Source organism: Macrobrachium nipponense, chromosome 10 (assembly GCF_015104395.2).
Source record: "Macrobrachium nipponense isolate FS-2020 chromosome 10, ASM1510439v2, whole genome shotgun sequence".
Lineage (NCBI taxonomy): Eukaryota > Metazoa > Arthropoda > Malacostraca > Decapoda > Palaemonidae > Macrobrachium > Macrobrachium nipponense.
Window position 1 is genome coordinate 93638179 of NC_087204.1, and position 20278 is coordinate 93658456.

The following is a 20278-nucleotide window of genomic DNA, read 5'->3' on the forward strand; positions in this document are numbered from 1 at the left end:
CCTCTTACAATCAAATTCAATTTCTTCACTGCCTTCTGCAGTTTCTCTTCTCTCTCCCCAGTCAGTACGATATTCTTTGCAATCACCAGCCATTCCACACTACTCTCGACCTGTATTTCCTATCCAACAATTTTGTTCTTATATATATCCTGAGTCTTCGTGTACATTACTTTAAACATACAATTTACGTAATTTCTGTGAAATATACTACGAAATAAACTTGATAACAACTGAGTGCACAAATGATTGTTGGCTTAATTAAGTAAAACAGTTATAAAACAATTTACGCATATGAACATGTACTGAGACAACATGCAAAACTAATGAAAACATGAGGAACAAATAAATGCACAACAGAGTATTATTCCCCCGAAGTATGTCCCATTCTGCGCGCGTAAAATCACAGACATGCGTTTGTTTCTGCTGTAAACAATAGCAAGCGAGGCAAAAGGTTACATCTGCTGCTAATTAAAAGAACATTCACAGCCTAATACAAAGACAAGTGGTTTTGCGCTTGATAATTTTAGCAGCTTGACATTTATCTGTATTTTGTTGTGCACAGAGCAGACCACCTCATGAAAAATGCAACGACATCCGGGACATATTAATACAATATGTCATTCTGTTATCGTCATTTACAATATCACTGGCTGACGATTTTAAGGAAAATAAACGTTAAAGTCGGATGTTCATTAAGGCTAACGTCTTACTAGTTTACAGTTCCAAACTAATCACTCAATCACAGCTGAGAGTAGTGAAGAATCAAGGAAAGAAAAGAAAAAAAAAAAACATTAAACAGCTGAAATATACTTATAAATATATGCATACACAAAACACATTACTATATATATATATATATATAATATATATATATATATATATATATATATATATATATATATAAATTGAAACAAATGTACCAAAAAGGTCTCTTTCCAAACTTGACAAAATACGACCGAGAGAGAGAGAGAGAGAGAGAGAGAGAGAGAGAAATATGGGTGACATAGTGTAGCTAATGATGTGATATTTTGGCCCGTAGGAATAAATTGGACGCGCCAACTGGAAAGGATCTGGAAGTTGATTTAAAGCTCACCAGAGATCGTAGAGCCGTGTATGTACTACTGGGTGTGAACACTATAAACTAACCTTCACCTCGGTACTTTGTAAATCTAGTACTGTTTACCTTGCTGAAGCACAAGGCACTGAAAAACTGTTTTATCAAGCAAAAGAAACTGAACACGATAAATTATTACAATACGGTGAATGGAAGTAAACTTCTAATATATTAGATAATTCAGTTACAGGATGTGTGGTCCAGAAGAGCGAAATTGAGGCTTGATCACAACATCTCTCTCTCTCTCTCTCTCTCTCTCTCTCTCTCTCTCTCTCTACACACACACACACACACACACACACACACACACACACTTACCTCAAAACACCTTTTACTCATTTAGAATAAAATATTTTGAAAACAGCTTCAGACAAAGGCAGAAACGTTTCTGTTTATATTAAAATTTGCATTCAAATTGCGTTACGATGAAGGTCATGCGAAAAACGTGCATACAGACTCATTTCCAAGGTAAACAGGTATTCCATATATTCAAGCGTAAAAGAAAAAGAATGAAATCGGCAAGCTTCTCTATACTGCTACAGTTTCAGTGCTTGAATTTTACTAACACCTAAAAAATTACAACAGTAGTCTTTTCAAGTTAAATCATTGATATCAACAATAAAAAATTAGTAACAATGATGGTAATAATAATCAAAATAATATTTTAGACCAGATGAAGCAATTTTGACAACTATACGCAATTCCTGAAAATGTTTACTCTTAGAGGAAATATACCCCGCTTTGTTCGGACAGCCCTCATGCACTAATTAAAAGTTGAAACGGCGGAAAAGCCCTGCCCAAGACTGCAGCTCTGGGTATTCTTGACAAATGATTTCAAACGATCATCTGGGTCATTTTTCCTGGACTCCTTTTCTTTTCTTTTTCTATTCCTGAGCATTGAGGCCGATTAACTTCTCTAACTTTAAACATGGTTTATTGTCCAGTTAAAGAGTTAAATATTGAATTCGTTGACGCTACATAAGCTCAAAAAGATAAACTTTAAATAGATTAAGCAATCCTGATAATTCCAGTCTTATTATTAACATGATTCGCAACTCCTCTAGGGAGCGAGGACAAAGGAAAACTAAAAAGAATTGTGCTTTCTCCCAAAATATCAGTTTTCAAGTTATCAAACGGATATTTATTATCGTAAACAATTAATAAAAGATTTTTTTATCATACAAACGAGGAAAGGAGGATGGCTATTCCAACCACGAAGGAAACTTTTCAATTCTTCTCAAAGGACCGGAAGTGGAACATTCCCCCCCCAGTGACTGAAACTACCGGAAGATTGACTGATTGATTTATGATTACTCAAACTGATGTCGCAACTAGGTTACTGACGGTGCCATGAAATTAAAGTTGGATCACAGCTCAGACGAACTGCCTTTGATTAATCCTACCGAAAAGGAAGACAGCAGAAGCAATGCATTTATGAAGGCATCATTCTGAACAGGAAAACTGACTGAGGGGGATAAAAGAACTTCCTGCAACAATACAGTACACTGAAGTCCCCTAACCCCTCAACAAGTTTGAAATAATATGAATAAAAACACGCAAATGAAAAATAAAATCAAAACTAATAAAAAATATAAATATAAATGTCAAATCTAGAATAATGGCATAAGAAAAAATTATCTTACTTTGGTAGCTGATAAGTAGAGAAGCCCGCTAAGCAAAAGTCCGTTAAGTTGAGGTATTAGATACCTAAAAGATGATTTATATAAAAATCAGACTTTTAAATACTAACTCTTCCATTCATTTTCTGGACACTAGGGGACGATTTTCTTCCTCTACATTGTCAGCATTTTGCGATCTTTTACGTTGTTTGTATTTCTTTTACATCTACAAGTTACCAATAACGTTGAAGCCTCAGACGTCGAAGATATTATTTTATCCTATTAAGGTCAGTTAGCATATAGATAAATGTATTGCTCCTGGAATGTCAGTTAGCATATAGATAAATGTATTGCTCCTGGAACTAACACTAAATACATAACAATAACATAAACTTGAGGAAGGAAGCCTTTTGATGCCAAGCACTATTAATTTACTTTTCAACGCAGTTCAGTGACACAGAAAGCACCATAAGCGCTAGTTTGAAGACCCATAAAAGGAATATACAGCAGTTACACCCCATAAAAGTTAACCTGCTTGGAAAATATCTTTACTCACGATACGCTGTCCAGCAGCGTTGTGTCAACTGCTCCGTAAATAAATTTTACCTAAGGGAGCCGAATTGGTAGCAGTCTTTTTAATATAGTGATTGTTCTGCAATCATTCAAACCATCCGGTATTGCAAACCGACGTTAAAAAATGAATTAAAAAAAAAATGAAAAACGAGAAATAGTCTGTAGGTATTTCATTCTGGGATTTAAAACATTGCGATGAATGTGAATGTTTAGTATTAGATGTTATTATTTCCTTGATTTATAAAATCATCTGCTGCACTACTTCCTCATCTGCGTTTCAGATTTAAGGAAAAAAAAAAAAAAAAAAAAAATTAAGGTTATAAAACTACAAAAAAAAACATCAATATCCCATAACATAAGGAACAACCTACTGTCATATCAGCTCTAACGAGGGATAAACTTCCCACTAAAATAAATGTAAGCATTACTGAAAACACTTCAACGAATCTTAGGAGAATAACAACACAAACACCTCAGACAGAAATTTCATTATGGCTAAATAGGTAAATAGAGAGATAAATCTCCTCAACTGAAATATAGTTATCTCTCTTCAACAAGGCGAGAGAGCTGCGGGAATATTTCATATGCAATAAATTACCTTCGTAATATTACCCTATAGAATATATTATAATATAATACAACTGGAGAACACTTACGTTCCATTCAAGAGATTCCACTCTCAATAAACAACTGGGGCAGCGACGGCACAAGAGACAATGCCTCCAGAATTACTAATCAGAGATGAACTTTAATGAGTACTACAGTGCAGTTATGGAAATTAAATATGGCACCCAAATTCATCATTAAATGGGAACAATAAAAATAAATTCAAGCCTTCAAACACCACATTTCTTGGCTAGTCTTTGATATATGTCCCATATTGATCGAGTATTTATCATCAATACTCGGTTCTCACCATACACAAACATAAATACAAACAACATCTCCGATATATGATAAATAAATATATATATATATATATATATATATATATATATATATATATATATATATACATACTAAGAAATCACAAAAGAAAGCACGCGATTTTGTTTATTAGCTGAAGCCACTGGGAAAATTTAAAAAAGAAAAGACAGAGGGCCAAGTACTTTCGTGTGCGCATGTGTGTGTGTGTGTGTGTGCTCACGCGGGAGTACGTATGTTAAGGTGCACGTGTATTAACGGTATATAAAAATATACATACGCAATGTATATCTTCGAGGTACAGGAAATCCGATAAAAGTGATAATTGTGGCTTAATACCTGTAAGTATACAAAAATCACGCGTGTATGTGACACCCACACCTACACACACACACACACATATATATATGTGTGTGTGTGTGTGTGTGTATAATAGTGTGTATGTGCGTATATATATATATATATATATATATATATATATATATATATATATATATATATATATACATATATATATATATAATATATATATATGTATATATATAATATATATATATGTATATATATATATATATATATATATATATATATATATATATATATATATATATATATATATATATACATATCGACGAGGCAAAATCCTCCCGAAAACACACTTCATGTTTCATCTGATAAAAGATTTTCTAATTTCCTTCCAATCGGGGAGTTACGTGGCCATAAAAGTCACATATCACACGGATCGACTGTCCCCCCTAGATTTATATTTGAGGGACAAGATATAAACTTCGCCTGGGAAGAGAATCACTTTCCTGGCAAGCCGTTAATAAAATGGTGTGCTTTGTGGAAAGACGAGTGAGGAACTGAAATCTTCCATCCGTTACACGAGACTGCCAAAGAGAATGTAAGGACATTTACCATCTCACATATTTTACATGAAAGAAGAAATGAGAATATACTGGATGAAAATCGTCGTCCAGGGTCACTTATCAAGTGTAAGCCTTCAGCATCCCATATAAAAATATACATTACAAACTTTTATTGAACTGGTGAAACATTTTCACAAAAATATAATTATTTATTTGTTTTCCATCAGTTATTCGCGAAAGATGATTGTCAGTGTTTCATAATATCCAGTTTTTTTTTCTCTAACTGGTATTAAAGAAACTGAATGATTATAGCAAATACTTAATAAGCAACGGATAAGGATTCTAAGAATGACAGTCCAGTTCTCGATCTTGACTCACCGGAAACCAATTACAGTTACCGTTTGATGCATCAGATCTCACTTCATCCATGTTATTCTCATCCTTATAAACGTAACGCGTAATAAACTGAGCTCAAGCTCCTCATCTTTGGAGGTCACCAACAAATAACGATTGATTTTATTCTAAAAACAGGCGGTCACTGAGCCCGCCGAAATCAGGGGAAACATACGGTATTTAATAACGGACTTTAAACTTTACTGTAGTTCCTTCTAATGGCTGAAATGAAAAAAAAAAGTCAAAGTTGGTTCAAAATGGGAGTGAAGAAGTAAACTTGAGTTACATAAGCATAAAAAAGTTGAGGAGGCTTGAAACCACATTTCAATTTCCCATTTCTGCTCTCCAACTGAAAATAAAAATGACGAAATTATGGGTGATATGGAAAGCTTTTGTTACAGGAAGTTCCGTTCACCTTAGAGCTACTAAAATCCTATTACACTGAGTTTTTAGAAGGATACACCACTCTGGGACAATGATTACGTGGACAATTGGCGAGACAACTACAGAATGGCACAAAAGTTTGTGATAAAAATACCAGCTCTCCAGCATTATCCGTATAAAGATTCTCCAATTTAAGGGTAATAACCGTAAGTGACATTTTGGAAAAACAGTTCAAAACTACTGTTTTATAATGTAACACAAGCATGGAGGCAAGAATTTGTAGGTTTCCGAATTGCCATTTCAACGTTGCCAGAACCATCAAACAGGGCCAAGCTGTCCAGGATCATATTCCAGTCTTACGTCCTCTTTCTTGTGGAAATAAGTCGTTTGTACAAAAGGGAAACTCCCTGAAACTAAAGTAATATTCAGACCAGAGTCCCTCCTCAGTGTCTAAATTTGATTAGAAATTATAATCAATATTAAGTTTACAGTACGCAACTCCCCCCACTCGCCCCCACACACACACACGAGAGAGAGAGAGAGAGAGAGAGAGAGAGAGAGAGAGAGAGAGAGAGAGAGAGAGTCATCAACTTAGGCTTTATAAATGAAGAGTGACTGTGACGACCCGCTGCTACCAGCACCGTTGTTGATAATCAGTACGCTAAAACCGTCGACATTCGCTGTCAGGTGTAATATTTCGGATGAAAGGTAGAATATCATACCAGGCACAACGTCAGTGCGCTATATCATATCACTATATCCTACGCAAATGTTACAGCTTATGAGGCCCGCTCGCAATCAGACTTTATTCTATACATAACAAGTAGCGATGACCGAGGAGTGAAGGCCCATTTTCGTAAATAGAACGGTCTTCATGCATATTTAAATGATATAAACGCTACATTCTATCACATAATACCAACGTAATGTAGCATATTACATATTAGCTACATTTCGTTTGGATTTCTTTAGTTCAGTTCTTTAAACTGACTTTAATACAGCCAGCCATATTCTGTAGGGGCAAAAAACCCGATACCGTGGATTCGGACAAGTCCTAGAAATTTCATTTCAGCCACGTATACAAGGAGTCGGTTGTGTTTTCTTTAAAAAAAATCCAAAGGTACTGAAAAACTGAAAACTGAATAAGGATTTACAAAAATTCAAAAGAACAGCAAAATTGCACAACGTGAAACGCCTAGAAAGAATCTTCCACTTTCACCTGAAATTACTGTTGGTCCTAGATGACCGGAAGTAAATCATCATTCAACTGGCTCTAATACTTTTGCCTTATCAATTTATGATGCAATCAAGGCTGAATCCTCTGAATAGATTTAGCTTTGATAAAACACCCAGAAATATAAGATTAATGATAACAAGAGCAGTTTCATTAGAAAATAAAATCGTAATATCTAAGCACGATAAACGGAGGGAATAAGTGCAGATACTCTCTTCTGCTCTAGGCGTTTATATTGAAGAGCAAAGGATTGGGAACTTCGTCCCAACTTCCAGTATTCGAAATGAAACTATTTTCATTACATCCTAACAACATTTACGGCTCCGCTACTGGAATGAGGAGGGCAGCTGTTGCTTGGTTCAGCAATACTCTTTCGCTCAATAAACCTGTTCCAATTCTACAGCGTTGACGAAGAAGGTCAGTCATGGTTTGCATAATTAGTATTCAGCAATGCCTTCACTAGTCTATTAGAAGAAAAAGATTTTGGAGGCGAGACCTTGGAGTGGGTTTGTGACGCCAGAAGACTCCTAATAATTAATTCATTAATTTCGGAGTTTGTTTTTGTTTGTTTGTTTGTCTGGTGTTTTTACGTTGCATGGAACAAGTGGTTATTCAGCAACGGGATCCAACAGCTTTACGTACGCACTTCCAAACCACGTCGAGAGTGAACTTCTATCACCAGAAATACACATCTTTTACCACCCCTCAATGTAGTGCCCGAGAATTGAACTCGCAGCCACCGAGGTGGCAAGCCAAGACCATATCGATCACACCACTGAGGCGCTACATTAACCTCGGAGTGGAAATGCGCCTGGGTCACAGAACCGGAAATGCCGACCTTGTGATTTTAATCGACCTTTCTCTGAATGCCATAGTTGCTCCTGTCAATGAGCATAATAATCAATGTCAGAAAACCAACTTTTCACAGCACCCGCAGCGACAAAAACATTGGGGGGTTTTTCCCTTCCCCATAAAGATTAGCACCATTCTTGGAGGGCATCCCACAGCTTTTACAAGGGCATGGCCTACTTAGCACATGTTGCAAAAAAAAAGGGCTAAAACGAGTTTGGGAGGAGATCCTAAAACGAGTGAAGGTAAGAAAACAATCGATAAATAGGCATCCTGGTATTGTACACGTAATAGACGAACAGAGTTTATACATGAAAAAAAGAAAAACATAGAAACAGAGTAAAACAACCAAGAAAAATAAGGGTAAAATAGGGTGGTTTACCAAGGGCTGCACAATCACCCTTCCTTGTTCTCAAGAAAGTCATTACGCTATCATAACACCCATCTCCACAAAGTCTGTGGGTGCCCTCTGTGTTAAATTGTTGTCCTATATATATATAGCCCCCATACCCCCAACCTGAAAAAGGGGGGCGTGTTAGATTGAGAGAGCGAAAAATTTGGGGCTCAACCCTCGATGGCATGTTACCCTGTAAACCAAAAGGAAGATGTTATGAGGTAGATTTTAAAAGGAAAGTTATATAGTCATATAACTTTCTTAAGAACTGTTGATTATCGCTATAATATATAGTATAACGGGAATGGATTATGTCGAATTTCCTAATGTATTCTGTAAAACATTCATGTATTTTCGGATAGTTACTCTTGACATTATAAATAAAAATAAATAAAAAAACGCAGACGAAAACAGAGAGTAACAGCTGAAAAAAAAATTCAAAACGTCAATTCGAGGAAATTCTCAGTAAAAATATTGAACTTGGTAATAATAAGACAAAATATTTGGTGATGAATATAAAGATAATCCAAACTTTTATATTGTAACATTTCAATGCTCTAAGACATTATTGAGGTTACAATACAATTTTCGAAGCAAAATAAAGAAATAAAGAAACAGAAATGGGTCTTATGTAATCAGTCATCGCCTTTAAGCCGCGTAATGGAGGCCGGGATATAACGGTCCATAATACCATTACGGAACTTCCAGACTTGAAAAACCTATTCTATAATGGTACTAGACTTGGCCCCTCCTGCATCCAGGTACTTCAATATCATGTAATTTACCGTAGTTCTCCCAACAATGTAAAGGTCTAATTTACCAGCTAATTTTGCTTCCCCTAGCTCCTCCCAATTAAAACACCATATACGTAACAATTAATGCAGGAAAAAGAATTTTTTCAAAATAAAGTGATTGTACAGTATCCCTCAAAAGTGATGCCACAGAATTTAACGGGATTTCATTCAAAAGTCGTTAACTGGCAACCGTAACATTTGGTATATTTATTTCTTCTTTGCATGCGGAAACATATACAATGCATTACATAAGGCTACAATATATTTCATAAGAATGTAATCAGTTACACATGTCAAAACTATACAAAAATATCACAGAGCCAGTTCGCCCCCACTCAACCGCCCCCCCCCCCAAAAAAAAAACATCATTGGCACGCTTCTAAAATTTTTCTCTATTCAGAGCTGATGCAGCCACCAAAAATGTCTTTATCAGACCAAGAAGTCGAATGTTAAATTTATATTTTCACTAACAGTGACGAAATATCTTTCAAAACATGGTTTAAATAATAACTACAATACTCTAAATAGTCCCATTTGATCCTTTTTTGTTTTGAAGTTCGGCAAAAAATATTACTTAAAACACGTCCACTGTATCCACTAGTAGGTGTACACATGACAAATAACGGGCTGACTGGACAGTTTATTGTGTGACGCAACCAGTTCATCTTGAAAATATTTATTATACATTTGTCACAAGAATCTTTGAATTTTCTTCGAAGTACTTGAATAACGTGTTAAATTTCTTTAGGTAACACCTTCAAAAATGATGTAATCTCCAGATTTTGTTCCAAGTTTTCTTTACTTGCTAAAAATACATTCTATTTAATATTCACAATACAGTACTAATAATTTCTGGTGGGAAGACAAGAAAGTATTCGCCTATTGTTGCACTTCAAGGTATCTTGCAAATCGCTAATGCTCAAAAAACATTCACCTGGAATTTTTATTAACTAATATTCTTAACCAGTTAAAAGACCTGCGTTACATTGCCCTTCACCTTGAAAATGGAAATTCTTTATATGAATCACTATACGGTATGTTCCATCACTTTTCAGCCATACATTACTTAAGAGGAGCAGAGCATACATGTAACAGAAAATAAATAACAGGACTTATAATTTTTACTTAAAATCTATTTTGAAGCAAGAGCGTTCAAAGACCACAAAGCTACGCCACAGTTGCGAAGTTCTGCACCGACACCCACAACCCACCCCCACCCCCCAACTCCGCCCCCACTCTGTCGCGAGCACAGATTCCGTTTAAAAGTTATTTTTGTTTCTCTTAAATTCTAATCACCTGTTCTTCGCTAGCAGATCCACCTATGGTAAAATCTTCGCAAAAGACCCACGAGTAACTTTGTGCGGATCCTGATCACAAAATAAGGTACGAAATCAAACGACTTTCAATTTTTGTTTATAACGTGTTCACTTATACATCGTTCTAGATAGTTCAACTCTCAATTCTGTGAAAGTGTTTCAACGTTGAAAATAGTAAAAAGTACTGCATCCACACCGAGAGAACTAACAAGAGCACTCGTAAAGTCATTTAAGTAAAGCACAGACTTTAAACTTGTCAAACAATAATGATAACAATAATAACAATAATAACCAGACATCTGATAACTGCGTACCGAAATCAGTGATCGACTCAACTTTAAAAGCTGGCGTCAATAAAATAACTTGACTACTGAAGTTCTGCTTGTTGCTATTAATGAACAATTATGCCAGTTGTGCTTTTTTCTACCAAAATTGTGGGGTCTTTTAAGAGCAGCAGTAACTCTGACCATAAGACACCTAGCAAAGAATTACGTCGTATCGAAAATTTTGATTGAAACGGTAGGTGAAGTCGCACTTATTGGGATTAACTGATATGATCAGTCAGGGAACCAGTATAATCGTGTTCTGAAAAAGAAAATGGGGAGAAGAAAAACAACGATGCTTATAAAAAAATAATAATCTTCAACATAGAGATTAATCGCCAATAATAACAATGACTATGCTAGAAAATATTTAGATCGCCTCAAAAGTCTCTGCCCCTGGATAAAACAAAAACTCTGGAGCTTTCTTCATTTTAGGGAAGTTTCTGACAAAAACAATCTCTCTCTCTCTCTCTCTATTTTTTCTTTCTTTTAAGGGAGAAACTTCATTCAAAGACACAAGCAGCCTTACTTATAAGCTTACGGTTTCTCTAAAACCGCAGAATATCGAATGTTATATGTTATGTGATCCGCACTCGTGGAGGTGGGTCACTATAATTACGTAATACGAAATTTTGGAGGAGGTGATCCATATCTTTATGTTGAAACGTGGTCAGAACCTGATAAGAAAGCGAAATAATATGCAAGTTTTATTTAAAACTACCATAGTTAAGGGAGCATGGGCTACCTTCCAGTCAAATTTTAAAGACATGATGTAAATGTGCAATATAATAGTAATAAAATATTACAATAATAATAACGCAATTCAATAGTAATAACATTACAATAATAATCATTACACCATGATCTTTATAACAAACTCCATAACAGTAATGAAAAAGTTTATTATTAAGAAAATGTGGGATAAAAATAACAATAACAACAATCAGTCACCATCAATAAGAAAATACCTACAGCATGTATGAAGCACTAGAGAAAAACACCCTCTTCGGTTACTGCAACTCAGGTGTAGTGATTTCGGCCAAAACCTAATACCCGTCCCGTTAAGGGAAAATTTCCCCTCAGAAATCTCATTTAACTTTCAAATGACTTAGTAGATGACAGTTAAAATGTACTCAACTGCTACTCACAGGAAGGAAGAGAGGAAGGAATGCTGACGAGGGGTGGGGGATGGGGGGGGTGTATAACACCAGAAAGTTTAAAGTGAAATGTGGATGCTCATTTTAGCCTTAAAGAGTTTGGGTCTTTCTTAACCAATCTGGACTTGCACATACAAATCGTTTGGGTGAATTTGACGGTACTGATTGACATCCTGGTAGTGGCTAAGTTTAAAGTCACCCGACTGAATGTTTGATTCAATTCCATCAAATGGAGTGATAACCATGGTCATCGGTGGCGAAAAAACTCATTAAAATATAATAGGGTGTGCAATATTTACTTATAATTCCTCGGTCAATTTGCTCATGCAGTCATCTCATTTGTTTTTCTCCACGGTATAGTATGTTCATGTTAAAAATTAAGATATATAAAGTATAAACTCATGTCTATAAACTCTTGTTCACAGACAACACTTGAAGAGCATACATTTATGTCAACAGATGGAACATGGAGCGCATGTAACAATATCAAGAGATGGAACATGGAACTGCATATAGAATTTAGACCAAAGGCCAAGCACTGGGACGAATGAGATCATTCAGCGCTGTATTGTAAATTGACAGCAAAAGGTTTGAGAGGTGTAATTGGAGGAAAACCTCAAAGCAGTTGCGCTATGAATCAAGTGTTTAGGAGAGGGTGGAAAGTAAGATGAAGAGAGAGAATATGAAAGGAAGTACAGCAAAAGAAACGAAAAGGGACTGCAGCTATGGGTCGAAGGCATGCTGCAAAGAACCTTAAGTAATGCCTACAGAGCACTACATGAGGTCCACTGACGGTACTACCTCCCTACGGGAGATGGAACACGGAGAGCAATGTACTAATGTTAATAGATGGTATATCTGTATCACAGATGGCACAAGAAAAGCGTTTTTTGCTGATGCTTAAAACTTACACTATATATTCATGATAACAGATTGTACATGACTTCAACAGATGGCGCATGGAGAACTTTATTCGCATTTTTAAATAGCCAATGACCACACCAAACACTTATGCATATATATAAGGCTTGTAAAGAGTATACTCATGTCAATAGACGGTCCACGATGACCATACAACTAGAAAAATACATGATTTAAGAAGAGTATACATTTATGTCAACAGTTTGTACATGATCAACAAACTCTGATGCCAACAGATAAGGCGCACAGTATATACTATGTCAAGTATGCCTCCTGTGTGTGTGTGTGTGTGTATGTCTATATATATATATATATATATATATATATATATATATATATATATTATATATATATATATATATATATATGCGTGATCACAGAATCTATTCATGTCAACAGGTGGAATATTGAAGACAATACTCTCACTGAAAAAGATGGCCCATTAAGAGAATACATTCATATACAAAGATGGCATACGAAGAATCATACTAGAGTCAACAAGGGGGCCACTTGAAGAGTATGGCATTCAAGCAGGAGATGGTCACGAAAAGCATACACTGATGAGAACAGGCATCACATGAAACGTTGCGCTTTCAACAGATGGGGCTTAAAGAGTACGTATGTATTCGAGTTGGCGCATACATGGCAACTAATGTCACATGAAGAGCATACACCCTGTCAACAGATGGCGCATGAAAATCATAAATTCATGTCAACAGAAAGATGAAAAGCAAATTCGCTTGTCAACATATTCATAACACGAGTGTTTTAAAGGATGACGTCATCTCCCATAAGCCAGGGTTGACCAGGATTAACGTTAATGAGACAGCTACTATACGTATATGCTTAAATATATATCATATATATATGATATATAGATATAGATATATATAAATACATCTATATCTATATATATATTATATATATATATATATATAGTTTTTTATATATATATATATATTATATATAATCAATATAAAATACATAAAATAGTGGTTTTCCTGAGGTATCAGGATACGAAACATCCAGAGGGAGAAGAAATCGAAGATAGAACGAAAGTAACTGAGAAAACCGATTTTTTTTCTTTATACATCTATGCCCAAACTATGAGTTTGGGTCAATGAACAGAGATCATGTGACAGGCAGAAGGAAAATAATTGGTAATATGCAATTTGATTGAACAAATATCATCAATAATGGCAGTTAATTGGCAATTATCGGATGATCGATTATTGCAATCATATCGAAAGTAATCGCTCCTAAAATTCATTTATTTCATAATGCAAATTTTATTTTGGGCTCTCTCTCTCTCTCTCTCTCTCTCTCTCTCTCTCTCTCTCTCCGGCTTCGGAAAGCGCCTTTTTTTATTATTATTATCCGCTTTGATACCATTTTTACGAATGGCAGCTTTGGTCTTGCGAATAAGAATATTTCATTCACTATACTCATTGGACTAATTTCGCCGTATCTTTAGTATTTAATATTCAGTCATGATTACCAGTGGGAATTCTTCATCGAATGCAAATTGCAAACTTTATAACGTGTTCTCGGTGGGAGACTTCAGCTATTATGCAGTTAGTGAGACCCTGTATACACCTGAACACAGAGGTTGGAGAGGTTAAAAAAATTTGTAAGTTCTAAAAATTTTTTGCTTAGTTTCCTGAAAAGAAAACTATTGTGCTGGCTTTGTCCGTCCGTCTGTCTGCACTTTTTCTATTCGTCCTCAGATCTTAAAAACTGCTTAGGTTATAGTGCTCCAAATTGGTATGATGATCATCCACCCTGCAATCACTAAGCATACCAAATTTCAGCTCTCTACCTTCAACATTATTAATTTAAGGTTAAAGCTAGCCACAAATCTTGCGTCTGGCAACGATATAGGGCAGACCCATTACCGAACCGTGGTTTAAGTATCATGGGCCGCAGCTCATACAGCATTATACCACCAAAAGATAGATCTATTTTCAGTGGCCTTGATTGTACCAGAGTCGGATTGTACGATGTACAGAAAGCTAGATAGCACCGAAGAAATTTCGGCGTATCTTTTACATGTTTTCTTTGCTCCTGACTTTTAGTCTCTCTCTCTCTCTCTCTCTCTCTCTCTCTCTCTCTCTCTCTCTCTCTCTCTCTCTCTCTCTCTCTCTCTCTCTCTCTCTCTCTCTATCGATCGAACATTTCATTAACAGCCTTCATCACTCCCCAATAAGTGGAAGCAAAACGTTTTAGTTTCAATTATCTTTGGAGACTTAACTTACTTCTATTTGTCTATTAGTCGTTTGAGAATCAACCTGTGGAAGAGTATGTCCTTTCACCCGATGCTGTTTATACCTCTGACCGTGCAATATCACTATGACTGGTCTTATATTACAACCTAATTATCATCTTTAAATCCACTCTCTCTCTCTCTCTCTCTCTCTCTCTCTCTCTCTCTCACAGAGTTAATAAAATTTAATGAATTCAGTAGAATTTTAAACATCAGAAGATTCTGGTATCAGATTCTGATATACCATGGATTCCGCTTTGATAGTGTATGATAGAAATCAACGAATCTTTCTGTTCACAATTACTACGGCACCATTTACAATTCCGGGTTTTCCTTGATATCATAACTGACGCGTATATGATCAACCAGGGAATGCGTGCGTATGTAAAACCATTCATGTTCTCTTTATGCGTTCGTATGCAAATAAACCAAACGCACGTCAGTCACACGAAATTGACTTGAACTGAGCTCTTCACTGATGCTAAAAAATTCACGCTACCTGGCACTTTCCACCCGTGAAAAAAAAAAGAAAAAAAAAAAAAAAAAACAGACCCGAGACATGTTGAACGTGACGGTCATGCAAATTACGCATTCATCCCGTTTCACGACGAAAAGGTACTGCATGGATGTTGATTAGAATTGGCAAATATCAAAACCAATAATTACCTGAAACAGCCTGAATTACATTCGGCAGTTTGTTGATTTACTAAAATCGAGGCGTTTTCCACTTCATATTCTGTTCAACCTGATAACCACTGAATTTTTCATAATGGGGTCATGTTCAGCTCGTAGGCCGCTTAAAAGCTTCACTATAATTCGATATTCCATTCAGCATTACATTCACTTATAAGAAACCCTATTGAATATTAAATATTCCATTTAGCAATACATTCACTTATAAGAAACCTTACTTTAATATTATGGAATATTCGTGGAACGTAGAAAAAAGAAAAGGTCTGGTCATTGCTGGCTTCTTTGAGAACATTTAGGGAACTAATGCATCTTTGTGAATACAAACGAATTCCACTCAGCATGATATAAAAACTGAACTTCGCACATGCATTTACATAAGCGTCTAAATGCTATATATGGAAGCATATTAACATCCCCTTCGCCTTTTTTGATGAAACACACATTCCACTCTGAAAAGCCTTCAACCTGACGAAGGACTAATAACTGTTTTCAAACCGAAGGGCTTCACTGCCTGCATAAAGGTAAACGGAATGTTGGTGGAACAGTGCTGAATGCACTTACGTAAGCTCTCTCTCTTTCTCTCGCTCTCAAACACACACACACACGCATACACAAATATACACTTACACATTTAGACACATGTACAACTGAGTGATATAACTCTAGGCTTAGTTTTCTTAGATCCGTGCGTCGCTTACGGCCTACAATAGTAGATTCACATCAACCGTGCATTTGACGTCTAGGCCAGTCCCTTACGACGCTCCTGATTGGCTGTTAATAAGCCAATCACATAGCTGGAGACTCTCAGTCTCTCTCGAGAGTTCACATAGGCAGGATCTATGTTCCACCTCTCCTGAGGGATACTTTTGAAAGACGTATCCCTCAAGAGTTTTGATATCTTTCACTCCATCACGGTTCTTCAAATATAACGAATAAATGTGTTGACGAGGAAGTATACCGTCTAGCTTTTGAAGTGATAAACCCTAATTATCACTACATCACCGCCAACTTCCCTTTGGCATATGACCGATGTCCACGTGATCTTAGGTTGGGGTTTTGTGTCCTCGGTAGGTATAGTAGATTCTCATCAACCGTGCATTTGATGTCTATACATCAAATGCACGGTTGACGTGAATCTACTATAGTTCCTTGCCCTGCCAGATCTCTTGGGTTGGGATGGATACTGAGCGCTGTTCATTATCACCATATTCAATCTCTAGGATATTGTCTACAGGTACAATGCCTCTGCCCCTCATTAGCAAAAATTAAATCTTTCGTGATGAGAAGATTGAGGCGGATAAAATGAAATGAGACCAGATATATTTTGGCAGCTGTCAAAGGGCAAGTGATAACTGAAATCAATTTGATCTGTCTTTGCATGACTATAAATCCACCTTACAAAGAAACGGCTAACGCTGAAATATTCCATGAACGTGAGGTAAAGAGAATGCAAGGTCTGACGTGTAAGAGACCTTGTGATCAGAAAGTAGCAATGATTACCTACCTAAACTTCAGGGTATAACTGAAAAAGGACGTTAACATGAACTTCACACGGTGCATAGCATTTGTCCAAAGCTGAACTTCACGGTCTTGAAAGAAGCTCTTAAACTTACTCTATTTCTACCGAACAGTAACTGGAAAAACACGTCAAGTTTAAAACCTCATACATTTACGTGGAAATATACAATATTTAAATTACTAATTATTATAAAAAGATAAAACATAACAGACGAAAATGAAGTTGCTATACGATTAATCTAATGGCGATATCAAAACTACTGTAAATCAGCCACTTGCAATAATTGCCATAAACCAGTTTCACCGGACCAATCCGTTGGCTGGCCCAAAGGATTTGTTTTCCAAAGAGAGGTGAAAATTAGAGCAAGCGAAGGTTCAAGAAGTTGGACAAGTAGGTATGAAATGGATGTAAAGTAAAAGGTAGGCATCAAAGAAGCTGGAGGCACACAATAAGCACCATCAGTATAAGAGGGGTTTCTTTCTTGGTAAATATTAACAAACCTTGGAAGGTCAGTAATCTTAACCGTAACGTCAGTGAAGATGAAACAGCTCCTAGATTTGAAATGAATAATAAACATATATATATATATATATATATATATCTATATATATATATATATATATATATATCAAAATAAATCAATTTATTATTGTCCATTCATGAGTGTAATTACAAATATATTCAGTTCAGCCTTGGAATACGAATGTAAAACGTAGCCAAGGGGGAAGACTGCCAGAGAGAGAGAGAGAGAGAGAGAGAGAGAGAGAGAGAGCAATAAAAGCTAATAATCTTATTATAAACTTCATAGGAGTGCCGAAGCTTTATGGCACCCAAGAGGGATGTGGTCCAATTTCGTTCGAAAAGAAATAGATGCCACCGCAATCACTGTATCTCTCTCTCTCTCTCTCTCTCTCTCTCTCTCTCTCTCTCTCTCTCTCTCTCTCTCTCTCTCTCAACGCACGTGAAATAACCTCAATAAAAGATGACGTTGTTTGAAGTGCATTCCCTCGTTTTGCCAGAAAATGAAAAGACGAATCACGAGGTCCTAAAGTTACAAACACGTAGTTCAAGCTGCTTACATATGAATGAATGAATGATGTGTTATTTCCTATGAAATCAGAATAAGACGAAAAATATCTAACTTTCTACTTTGCTTAAACCTCAGCTTTATTAGGGGACTTCTTTGCAGAAAAGTAAAAGCTGGCGATTATCATTCCATGACATTAGTTCTAAATGTATCCACACATTGTTGCATAATGGAACTAACTTGAATCTTGCCATATGACGTTACTTTATGTCACCAGTCCGTAGTATATCTCTGATTAAAGTTACTCATAAGTAACTGTATTATATGAATATGAGAAAAAAACATCATAAAGCACATCAGTAATTATATAATAATAATACTTATGATAACCACAAATCATATTATATTTATTGTTGTTCTTGGTCTGTAACCTTTCCTAATAAGATCAAAGTTAGAAATAGCAAAGGGAATAATTTCGTTGTTAGATTCTTCAATGCCTGAGACACTTTATCCTTAACAGGTGTAACCGCATACCAATTGAACAGAAAAATTCATAAAATCAACTTGAATGATATAGAATTCAAGAGTAAAATCAACGTAAAAACTCTCCCCTTGTAAATTACCTAATGCATCTGCGCATCTGCTTAGAAAAAAGTAAATTAAATGCAATCTGTAGTTAAAATTAAACTTTCCAAAAGGAAAGCCGAACACACAGTGATTGTCTGAAATTTTTCATCAGGCCAAAATAAATGAACATAAATGAAACACGAGATCTGAATATTAAATTCTAGGCATGTGGATAACAGCATCATGTCATCCACTGGAACCGAATTACCTGTTAAGTATACTGGTGGAGAACTGTAATCTAAGGAAGCGTAATCAGATGTGGATCAAATGCAGATCGATGCTACTCAGACCAATAATTAATAACTGTGAGGCAGGTAAGCATGAATATAGAACAGAAAAGAAAGGTTTGGTTGAGTATAATACTTCTCGTGGACAAGCTTTTCTCAGAATATTCCTAAAAACAATATAATTTCCATTTACTTTAGCCAAAATTCAATAATATTCTGTTTCAGTGGCTAGATTCAGATCCTCAAGAATAATGATTTCACTGCCCCTGTTCGTAAATAAATCTCGCAAACCAACCACTTTTGCTGGTGAAGTTATGCACCACGGCGAATGGCATCAAATTCAACAGTCACAATAACTTTTTATCTCGTCAATTCAGCTTTCATGCAAATCGATCATTACTTCTCTGAACAACCAAAATAAGAGTAAATCCGTGGAATCAGCAACAAAAAAATTAAATTAAACTTTGCCGATAACGTTCAGTGCCGTGGCCATTAATTAAAGGTAAGCCAGAGTCATTGACCTTATTTCCAATGTATTGTGTAAATGGTTTCATTTGCAGTTTGTAAACGAAGCGTCCTATTATTTCGTCCCATTAGGATCAAGAACAAATCTGTCTACCGATCAATGTTTGCATCTCCACAACTGAATGGAATGAGAACGTTTTCATTTCTTTTTTCTTAAAATCCTATGTATTTCTTTCTCAGTAGGTTTCTTTTTTCTCTCTCTCAGAAACTAATCCTTCCTAACAGGAGGTGAGAACACAATACAAAGATAAGAGCTCAATGATGATTCAGTAAAACACAATGAAACCTTTTGCAGAATTGCAATATACTAATATGTGGCCGAAGTATGATAATAACAAAGATGATGATGATGATGATGATGACGACGATGATAATCACTAATTTTACCATTTAAATAATAATAATAATAATAATAATAATAATAATAATAATAATAATAATCTTATTATTATTATTATTATTAGCCTTATTACAAGGATACACACGTTAAATCATTAATCTTATACAACATCCAAAGGAAAATCAACAACGGG

General features: G+C 35.7%; 1 protein-coding gene across 1 annotated transcript in view; it reads left to right on the forward strand.

Annotated features, from left to right (window-relative positions):
• The window catches only part of LOC135223762 (glutamate receptor ionotropic, NMDA 3A-like), an 893506-nt gene that overhangs the window by 771404 nt on the left and 101824 nt on the right, over positions 1 to 20278 (forward strand). The window lies entirely within an intron of this gene.